This window comes from Eriocheir sinensis, chromosome 54 (assembly GCF_024679095.1).
Source record: "Eriocheir sinensis breed Jianghai 21 chromosome 54, ASM2467909v1, whole genome shotgun sequence".
Classification (NCBI taxonomy): domain Eukaryota; kingdom Metazoa; phylum Arthropoda; class Malacostraca; order Decapoda; family Varunidae; genus Eriocheir; species Eriocheir sinensis.
This window is the reverse complement of record NC_066562.1, coordinates 6,900,398-6,910,397: the sequence shown is the minus strand read 5'-3', so window position 1 is coordinate 6,910,397 and position 10,000 is coordinate 6,900,398. Positions and strand designations below refer to the sequence as shown.

At 37.6% G+C, this 10,000-nt stretch overlaps 2 long non-coding RNA genes across 2 annotated transcripts in view; one reads left to right on the top strand and one right to left on the bottom strand.

Moving 5' to 3' along the window:
- LOC126983658 (uncharacterized) overlaps positions 1 to 2,630 on the top strand; it is a 5,042-nt gene extending 2,412 nt beyond the window's left edge. Inside the window, exon 2 of the long non-coding RNA XR_007736099.1 lies at positions 2,531 to 2,630. This is a non-coding gene — a long non-coding RNA (uncharacterized LOC126983658). The remainder of the gene's footprint in view (positions 1 to 2,530) is intronic.
- Positions 1 to 10,000, bottom strand: part of LOC126983659 (uncharacterized) — a 285,008-nt gene that overhangs the window by 41,046 nt on the left and 233,962 nt on the right. Inside the window, exon 4 of the long non-coding RNA XR_007736100.1 lies at positions 8,704 to 8,773. This is a non-coding gene — a long non-coding RNA (uncharacterized LOC126983659). The remainder of the gene's footprint in view (positions 1 to 8,703; positions 8,774 to 10,000) is intronic.

The window sequence follows — 10,000 nt, the reverse complement described above, 5'->3', positions numbered from 1 at the left end:
TTTCCTCTTCTCTCTCTTTCTCCTTCCTCTCTTCTTATCTGCTTCATCCTCTTCTTTATCTATCATCTTCTTTTTCTTTTTTCTGGTTTTATTTGTTCCTCTTCTCTTCTTTGCCTTATCCTCTTTTTTTTTCTCCCTCTTCCTTCTTTTGCTAATTCTTATCCTAATTCTCTCTATTTCCTCTTTCATCAAACACGCATTATTCACTATTCCTTCTCTTCTCCATCTTCTTTTATCTCCATCCATCGCTTGCTTTTTCTCTTCATTTTTCTTTCTTTTAAGTTTTCTCCTTATTTTCTCTTCTTTCCTTCATCAAGTACAAACATTATTACGTTTTTTTCTTCTTCTTCATCTCCTCTTTCTCCCTCTTCTCTTCCTTCTTCTCTTATCTTTTCCTCCTATTCTCTCTTACTTCTTCAAACGCCATCATTACTTATTCTCTCTCTTCTTCATTCTTACCCTCTCTCCCCCTTCTCTTCCTCCTCCTCTTAACCCTTCTTTCGTATTTTCTCTCTCTTACTCTTTTATCAAATTATTCATATCACGCATGCCTCTTTTCTTTTCCTTAAGTCTCCCTCTTCTCTTCTCTTTTAACTTTTCTTCGTATCTTCTTCTCCCTCTTCCCACTTTTATCAAACTTTTCTCTGTGGTTCCATTACGGTAGAGAGTTCCTGCTATCTGATCTTAACCTTTCCCACCTGAGTTTACCTTCGGCGGGCAGGTAAAGGCTTCTAATGAACTTGCAGGTAACTTATTAATTGAGAGTGGACAGGTGCGTAGGTAGATGGGGGTATACCTGTTCACCCTGTTACCTGTTTTTAATTACTCAGGTGTTTGTGTTTTTTTTTGTTTGTGTTAAGGAGTTTTGTTTTCTTGTATTGTTTTTTTTTATTTCTTACTTTTTTTGTGTTGATTTTTACTTGGATTCGATTTTTTTTCTTGCTTATTTTTTTCGTCTTTCGTTATTTTTTGTTTTTTTTTTTCTTCTTGTTTTTTGTTGTTCTTCTCTTTCTTGTTCTTTTTTTATTTTGTTCTCTTCCTTTCTCATTTTTTCTCCTCCTCTATTTCTTCTTCTTTTTGTTTTTCTCTATTACGTCTTGTTCTTTTCTTTTACCATTCTTTCTTTTCCCTTCCTTTTTTCTTATTTCTGTGTGGTATCTTTTTCTTGTTTTCTCCTTTCTCTTCTTTTTCTTCTTTCACTTCCATCATTCTCTATTTTTTTCTTCTCATTCTTCTTCTTCTTCTTCTTCTCCTCCTCCTCCCCTTTTCTTCGTGGCAATATGGTTTTAGTATAGCGAAGACGGGGGTGGTAGAGGTGGTGGTGGTGGTGGTGATTTGCATGTGGTAGTGAGGGCATTATTGGTGTTGCAAGGTAATGGGTGGTGCTGTGAGACGGCGTAATGGTGGTGTAGTGGTGTTGAAGGCAGGTGAAGGGTTTGGTGTTGAACTGCTGGAGGTGATGATCAGGGGGTAGAGAAGGCGAGTCATGGAAGAAGAAGGTTACGATAGGATGAATTTTGTGTGGTGATGAAGATATGAGAATGGTGTTGATGATGAAGATGGTGATAGATAGTAAGAAGGTGATGATGGTGAATGCGCAGAAGGGAAGAGAAAGAGGGAAATGCAGTGGTGATGAAAATATGAAAATGGTGGTGATGGTGGTGATGGAAACGGTGATGTAAAGAAGAAGATAGTAAGGTGATGAAGGTTAGAATGTGTAGATAGGAAAGAGAAAGAGGGAAATGCAGTGGTGTTGGTGTTGGTGGTCTTGGTGATGAAAACGGTGATGTAAAGAAGATAGTAAGGTGATGAAGGTTAGAATGTGTAGATAGGGAAGAGAAAGAGGGATATGCAGTGGTGTTGGTGGTGATGATGGTGGTGATGAGATGAAGATAGTGATGTAAAGAAGAAGATAGTGAGATGGTGATGATGGTTAGAATGTGTAGAAGGGAAGAGAACGAGGGAAACGCAGTGGTGGTGGTGGTGGTGATGGTGATGACGCGGTGATGAAGGCAAGGAGTACTGGATTTATAGGTTAATCTCTTTAGCGGTAATGACTGCCTGAGATAAGGGGGGGGGGTGATGATGATGGTGGTGGTGGTGGTGGTGGTGGTGATATTACAGGAACTATGATATGGTTTCTGTTGTCGCGTTGGTGATAAATATGGTGATGAAATGATTAGGCGGTGGTGGTGGTGGTGGTGGTGGTGGTGGTATGGACACGTCAGACTGATCATTGTGGTATTATATAAAATGTTGAACGATTTTGTGTGTCTGTGTGTGTGTGTGTGTGTGTGTGTGTGTGTGTGTGTGTGTGTGTGTGTGTGTGTGTGTGTGTGTGTGTGTGTGTGTTATAGTTGTTTTTGTTGCTGTTGTTGTTGTTGGTAAGAGAGTATATATCATGTGCTGCTTCCATTATTATTATTATTATTATTATTATTATTATTATTATTATTATTATTATTACTAAGACAATTATGCCTTTTTTTACCTGGCCTTGCACTAATGACGTCAACACCTTTATTTGCAGGTGCGGTTTTGCGGCAAGAAAAAAAATAGAAAAAAATAATCTGTTTGTGGAACGAAAAACAGAAAAAAAGGAAAAGAAAAATTAACTGAGAGATAAGAAAGGGGAAAGGAAAAATACAGAACTACTTACTAACTACTACTACTACTACTACTACTACTACTACTTCTACTACAGGAGTGAGAAAACATGAACTTGGAAACAAAAAGGTGAACGAAAAACTAAGTGAAGTGAAAATAAGATAAAATAAAGAAAAAAAAACACCACAAATTCAATTAAACAAGACAAATAAAAGTGATCGAAGTGACAAAAGAAAACAAAACTAAAGAATAAAGACCAACATAAGAAACAGCTCGATAGTATTACAGGTGAAAAGGTGACGGGAATTGAGAGTGCCAGGTAGTAATCCATCCCTGCAAACACTCTGACAGATAGACGAATGGACAGTGACAGACAGAGAGACAGCAAACAATACAGCAGGGAATAAAAACAATTGTGTAAGAGCATTGACCGAGTGGGAGGAACAATGAGTGAGTGAGAGAGTGAACGAGAACACGGGAGAGAAAGAGAAACAGAGAGAGAAGTGCAATCTGCTCTAAAAAAAAAAGACAATCGCCCTGACACACAGAGAAAGAGAGAGCGAAAAAAGAGCTTAAAAAAAGACGAGTAAAAGAACAGAAGTGAATGTTGCAGTAAAGAATAAAATAACAACAGAGAGGAAACGTGGATTGGAACCGTGGGTGAAGCGAATGAAACCGAACGATTCAAGAAAGTGAGTGAGAGAAACTTGAAAAAAATAACATAAATAAAACAGCAGAACATCTAAATAACAGAACATTAGACTACTGACTTAAAACCTGAAGCTGAGTGAAAATAATAACCAAAAACGTCAATTAAGGAAAGTATGTGTAACTGAAACTAGAAAAAACGAGATAAATGAAACAGCAGAACATAAATAAAAGAACATTAGATTATTGACTTAAAACTGGAATCCGAGTAAAATTAATAACAAAAAACGTTAATTAAGGAAAGTATGAGTGACTGAAACAAAAAAAGAGATAAATAAAGCAGTAGAAAAAAGAAAAAAAGATAAGAGAGAACATTAGAGGATTAACTTAGAACTGGAAACTGAGTGAAAATAATAAAAAAACATCAATTAAAGAAAGTGTGAGTGAGATAAAGATAGACAGAAAAAACAAGATATACAAGAAACAATACAAAAAGAGAAAAGGCAAAGAAAAGGAAGTTGGATTAGAGAAAAGTTAAGAAAATCAATACGTGAGAGTGAAAGGAAAATATAAACTTGACATATTCAAAGAAAATAAAAGAGAACACTGGTTGGATTGAAAGTTAAAGAATTATTGTAAAAAAAGACAGTAAAGGAGAGATAGACAGATACAAAAAAACAAAAAAAAAAACATTGAATAATTTTGAGTCAGAGAATCATTGAGAAAAAAAGAGAAACAGATACAAAACAGAAAGAAAAGAACATAGACAGAATTACTGAAAGAGAGAAAATAAGAAGAGGGAAGAAAAAATAAATACAAATAAAAGCCAAATAGAAAAAGACAGATAGACTCGAGGAAATCAGAACAGTGAATTATTGAAAGAGGAAACAAGGGGAAAGAAAAAAAACGACACAAAAAGAAGTCTGATAAAGAGAGGAAGAATGACGGAGTTAAAAGTGGTAGTCATTGTCAAGGGAAATGAAGATGAGCTGAGTGGATGAACGAAAAGTGAGCTCGCAGATGACGATAGAACGTGGAACGGAGTGAAGAGAGCGAAGTATTCTGTTGAAGAAGAGAGAGAGAGAGAGAGAGATATTCAATAGTTATCACGGCGGACGCGGGCACAGTGACAGGAGCGTAAAAATAGGGAGAGAAAGAGGATTATATAAAGCGATGCAAGGCGATGGAGTGAGTGAGTGAGTGAATTCAGGAGAGATACTGAAGGAAACACTTGTAAATAAATCATCCCAGAGAAAGATAGAGAAGTACTTAGATAATATACAGTAAAGAAGAAAATAGAATACGAAGAAAATATTGGAAAGACGAAGTTAGTGACGGAAGGAAATCGATAACAGGAGACTAAGAAAATAAAACAAAGAAAAACTTACAAATAAAGAAAATATGAGAAATTAAGTAAAAGGAAAGTAGAAAGAGGAAAGGAATCAACTACGTATTAAACAAAACCACGAAAAACAAAACAGAAGAAGCAAAAAGTGAGAGAAAGAACAAAGAAAACAAAGGAAAACTAAGGAACAAAGTGACAGAAATGACATAGAGAAAGATAAATAGAGAAAGCAAATTACACAAAAAGAATTACAAAAAACAAAAAAACACCCACAATACAAAGAAAGAAAAAAAAGATAAACGAAAGTGCTTTTAACGAACCAGTGAGACAGAGAAACGAGGCAATAAATAAAGAGAAATAAAGAGGAAGAAAGAGAGAAATAGAGCGAGTATCGGTGTTTTAATGACTGTCTGAGTGCGTGAGCGAGTGACCAGCCAAAATGGATGACCACAAGCCCTCGCACACCCATCTCTCCCTCCTCCTCCTCCTCCTCGGTCACCTGCTGCTAATGGCTTGCCCAGGTAAGTGACGTGCACACCTGTACTCTCTCTCTCTCTCTCTCTCTCTCTCATGCTCAGATAGCGCTTTAGTTTTCCTCCTCTTCCTCCTCCTCCTCCTCCTCCTACTCTTCTCCTCCTCCTCCTCCTTCATTCCTTTCCTCTCATCTCCTCTCTCTCTCTCTCTCTCTCTCTCTCTCTCTCTCTCTCTCTCTCTCTCTCTCTCTCTCTCTCTCTCTCTCTCTCTCTCATGTTCAGGTAGTGCTTTAGTCTTCTTCTTCCTCCTCCTCCGCCTCCTGAACCTCCTCCTACTCTTGTCCTCCTCCTCCTCCTCCTCCTCCTCCTACTACTACTACTCTTCTCCTCCTCCTCCTTCATCCTCTCCTCTCCTCTCCTCTTCTCTTCCCTTCCCATCCATTTCCAACCCTTCCCTTTCCTTCTCTTCTCTTCTCTCTCTCTCTCTCTCTCTCTCTCTCTCTCTCTCTCTCTCTCATAGCTCAGGTGTGCAAGGTAAAGCCGGGTGCTTGGAAAGGTGTAAATATGGAAAACTGGAGTGGACGGAAAATATGGGAATGACGGGAATTTTTGGGAGCATCGAAAGGTTGGGTGTGTTAGGAGCGGCGGAATGTGGAGCGTTAGGAAGACCGGGGAAGTGGAATGTTACGAGTGGACCTTGAACTGTTAGAATAGAGGAATACTGGACGATTAACCCCTTGATTGTGGATTTCGCACAAGAAGACATCACTAAGCTACACGAATGGAACAAAAAAAAGTGACTGTTACAACTTACTGAAGAAAAATGTAAAGTCCTGCACCTTGGGAGGGGATATCCAGCACACCAATACCACATGGGAATCACTCCACTATCCACCACAGAGGCTGAGAAAGACTACCAGTAAAAGCCAAATCCGTGCCAATCGCAGCGGAATGGTTAAGGAAGGTGGGGGTTGAGGTGTTAGGAGATACTGAAGTTGGGCTATTGAAAAGTGTCAGCATAATTGTGGACTGTTAGAAAAGACGAAAGCTAGAATGGGTGAAAGTTAGATAGCCTGGAAAAGTGGAGTCTTAGGTTGATGGTAAAGTTAGGCAAAGTTCATGTGTCAGGAACGATGGAATTTGGACCGTTAGAAAGACTCAGGAAGTGAACTTGATAATAAAGCTGGAAATTAGGTTGTTAGAACGATAATGAATGTATATGAAAGGTAAATAAATGAACATAGACAATAGTAATTCAATAAAATATACGAACTAAATGTAATTGATAAAAAAATCGAGTAATGGAAGTGAATTACATATTACAAAAAGGTGAAAGATTGACGAATTAGAGGAACTAGAAATAAACGTAAAATATAGAGAAACAATAATGAAAACAAACAAAAGATGAGCAGAATGGACAGACACAAAAAAAATAAAGAAACGAATATTGAAAGGAGGAAACAAAATCGAAAAATGCGGAAATAGTTTAAAAAGAACATGGTAAAAAGGAAAACGAAGAAATAATAGATAAGTCGGCAAATAAAGAAACGAATATTGAAAGGAGGAAACAAACTCGAAAAATGCAGAAATAGTTTAAAAAGAACGTGAGAAAAAAAGAAAGTGAAGAAGCAGAATAGAAAAGGAAACAAACAAAGAAGCGAAAAAGAAAGAAGGAAACTAAAAACAAAAAGGAAGTTTATAAAAAGAAAAACGTGATAAAAAGAAAGAAGGCGAAGAAGCAGAATAAACAAGAGGGCAAATTAAGAAGAGAAAAGAGAAAGAAACAAACTTAAAACATAGAAAAAATAAAGAAGCAAATAGAGAGAGAGAAAGAAGGACAAAACACAGAAAAAAATAAAATGACGAACGAAGGAAAATAAACAAAACAAAACAAACAAATAAACAAGAATATAGGAAAATAAGGCAAATTTGAAACACAGGCAAAAAGAAAAAAAAAGAAAAAAGCGAAAAGAGAGAAAGAAACACAAAAGACAGAAATAGCTTAAAAAGACGAACGTGTGAAATAAAAGTAAAAAAAAACAACGAGGAAGCAGAATAGACAAGGAGAGAAATAAATAAAGAGAGAAAGAGACGAACTAGAAAAACAGAGAAAAAGACAAATAAACGAGGAAATAGAAAAAAAAACATCAAAAAGAGATAAATAAACATAAAAAAGATAGAAATAAACATCAAAATAAACATCAAAAAGAGAGAAAGAAACGAACGAGAGAAAAACACAGAAAAATTACAAATAAACGAGGAAATAGGGAAAGAAACAAACATCAAAACGCACACAGAAATAATTTTAAAAAGACGAGCGTAAGAGAAGAGAAACAAAAGGGAAGCGAAGAGAAAAAGAAACAGACGAATGAAGAAGCAAAGAGCGAGAGAAACACGAGACACAGAAGCAGTTTAAAAAGACGAACATGAGAAATTAAAACAAAGAAAGCAAAGAGGACGAGATATAGACAAATTAAGAAGCAAAGAGCGAGAGAAACACGAGACACAGAAACAGTTTAAAAAGACGAACATGAGAAATTAAAACAAAGAAAGCAAAGAGGACGAGATATAGGCAAATTAAGAAGCAAAGAGAGAGAGAAACACGAGACACAGAAATAATTTAAAAAGACGAACATGAGAGAAGATAAATAATAAGGAAGCGAAGAGGAGAAGAAAAAGACAAATGAAGAAGCAAAGAGCGAGAGAAACACGAGACACAGAAATAGTTTAAAAAGACGAACGTAAGATAAGAGAAATAGAAAAAAAGGAAGCGAAAAGGAAGAGAAACAGATAAATGAAGAAGCAGAGAGAGAGAGAGAGAGAGAGAGAGAGAGAGAGAGAGAGAGAGAGAGAGAGAGAGAGAGAGAGAGAGAGAGAGAGAGAGAGAGAGAGAGAGAGAGAGAGAGAGAGAGAGAGAGAGAGAGAGAGAGAGAGAAACACGCGACACAGAAATAGTTTAAAAAGACGAAAGAAAGGGAAACAAAACATATTCGAACAGCGCGCGGTACAGAATTTCCCCCACACTCCCATTTTCCTTTTTTCGATATGAAGGATTAGAGGGGGACTTCAAAAAAACGCCTGGTAAATATTCCTCTCTATAATGAACACGTACACGACATTTCCTCGAAGACAAGCATAAAACAGAAGTAGAATCACCTTTGGCTTAGTGAATGTTAATAAGGAAGTCAGTGAATAATTGATAGACTCGATGTTCGATAAGATGATGCAAACCCCGATGAATGTTTTATTTGATGACATGAACATATGAATAACCTCCCCACACACACACACGCACACACACACACACACACACACACACACACACACACACACACGCATAACCTTGAAAAGCATACCACACAAATTTTTATAAACAGACTTGAACGAAGAAAACACACACACACACACACACACACACACACACACACACACACACACACACACACACACACACACACACACACACAGAACGATAAATGATGCGGGTTTAGTGTTTCAAGGTCACTGGTTGGCGTCACTAACTTACGCAAATGAGAGAAAAAAGAAAGAAAAAAAGGGAACTTACGCAAATGAGGAAAAAAAGAAAGGGAAAAAAGGGAGAAAAATCACACATAAAATCACTTATCTTACCTCTCCTCTCCTCCTCCTCTTCGTCTCCTCTTCCTCCTCGCTAGTCTTCCTACTTTCCTCCCTCATCCTGCTGGGGAGGAGAAAGATGGAAACAATTAAGATAAGGAGAGAGAGAGAGAGAGAGAGAGAGAGAGAGTTGTCTTCCAAAAAGAATTCACTGCCTCATTAGCACAGTAAATTCTCTCTCTCTATCTCTCTCACACACACACACACACACACACACACACACACACACACACACACACACACACACACACACCTTGCAATTCTCATTTACTTAGAAGAAAAGTCAATCATTTCGTACTTTGTTTTTTACCTGAAGGAAATTATTAAGACACCTGCTCATTAATAAGGCTCCTCCTCCTCCTCCTCCTCCTCCTCCTCCTCCTCCTCGTAGAAATCATTATCTTCATTTTCCTTTACCTTCTTATATTTATTCCTTCTCTTGCTTTTCAATTTCCTTTCCCCTTCCTCCTCCTCCTTCTCCTCCTCCTCCTCCTCCTCTTCGTAGAAATCATTATCTTAATTTTCATTTACCTTCTTATTACTCTTCCTTCTCTTGCTTTTCAATTTCCTTTCCTCCTCCTCCTTCTCCTCTTCCTCCTCCTCCTCGTCCTCCTACTCCTTTTTGTCCTTCATTTCCCATTACTTGGCTTTTTCCTGTACGATTTTCTCCTCCTCCTCTTAATCCTCCTCCTCCTCCTCCTCCTCCTCCTCCTCCTCCTCCTCCTCCTCGTCATTCTCTTAAATGGAATTAAAATGAAAGTGTCTTGATTCTCGCAAAACATGGATATGAATTCTCTCTCTCTCTCTCTCTCTCTCTCTCTCTCTCTCTCTCTCTCTCTCTCAAGCGCAGAGTAAAATATAATTAATGTTAATGAGACCTCTTTGAAGACGACACTTGAAATGGATGAATAATTGAGCGACAGACAGACAGACAGACAGAGATAGACAGAAGGACGGAGACAGATAGGAATACAGACAGGCAAGCTTACTCTCTTTCTACTCCTTTTCCTCCTTCTACTCCTGTTTTTTCCCTCATTTTCCTCCACCTCCTTTTCTTCCTTTCCTCTCCTTTCCATTACATACTCTCTCTTTTTCCTACATGCTTTCCTTTTCCTGTCTTTTCCTTCCTATTATTTCCTTTTGTCGTCTCTTCCTTCTCTTTTCCTTATTCATTTTCCTCCTTTTTTCCTTTCCTCTTCCTTTTTATCATATACTCTCTTTCTCCTACATACTTTCCTTTTCTTCTTTTTTTCTTCCTGCTATTTCCTTTCTCTTTTCCTCTTCCTCCACT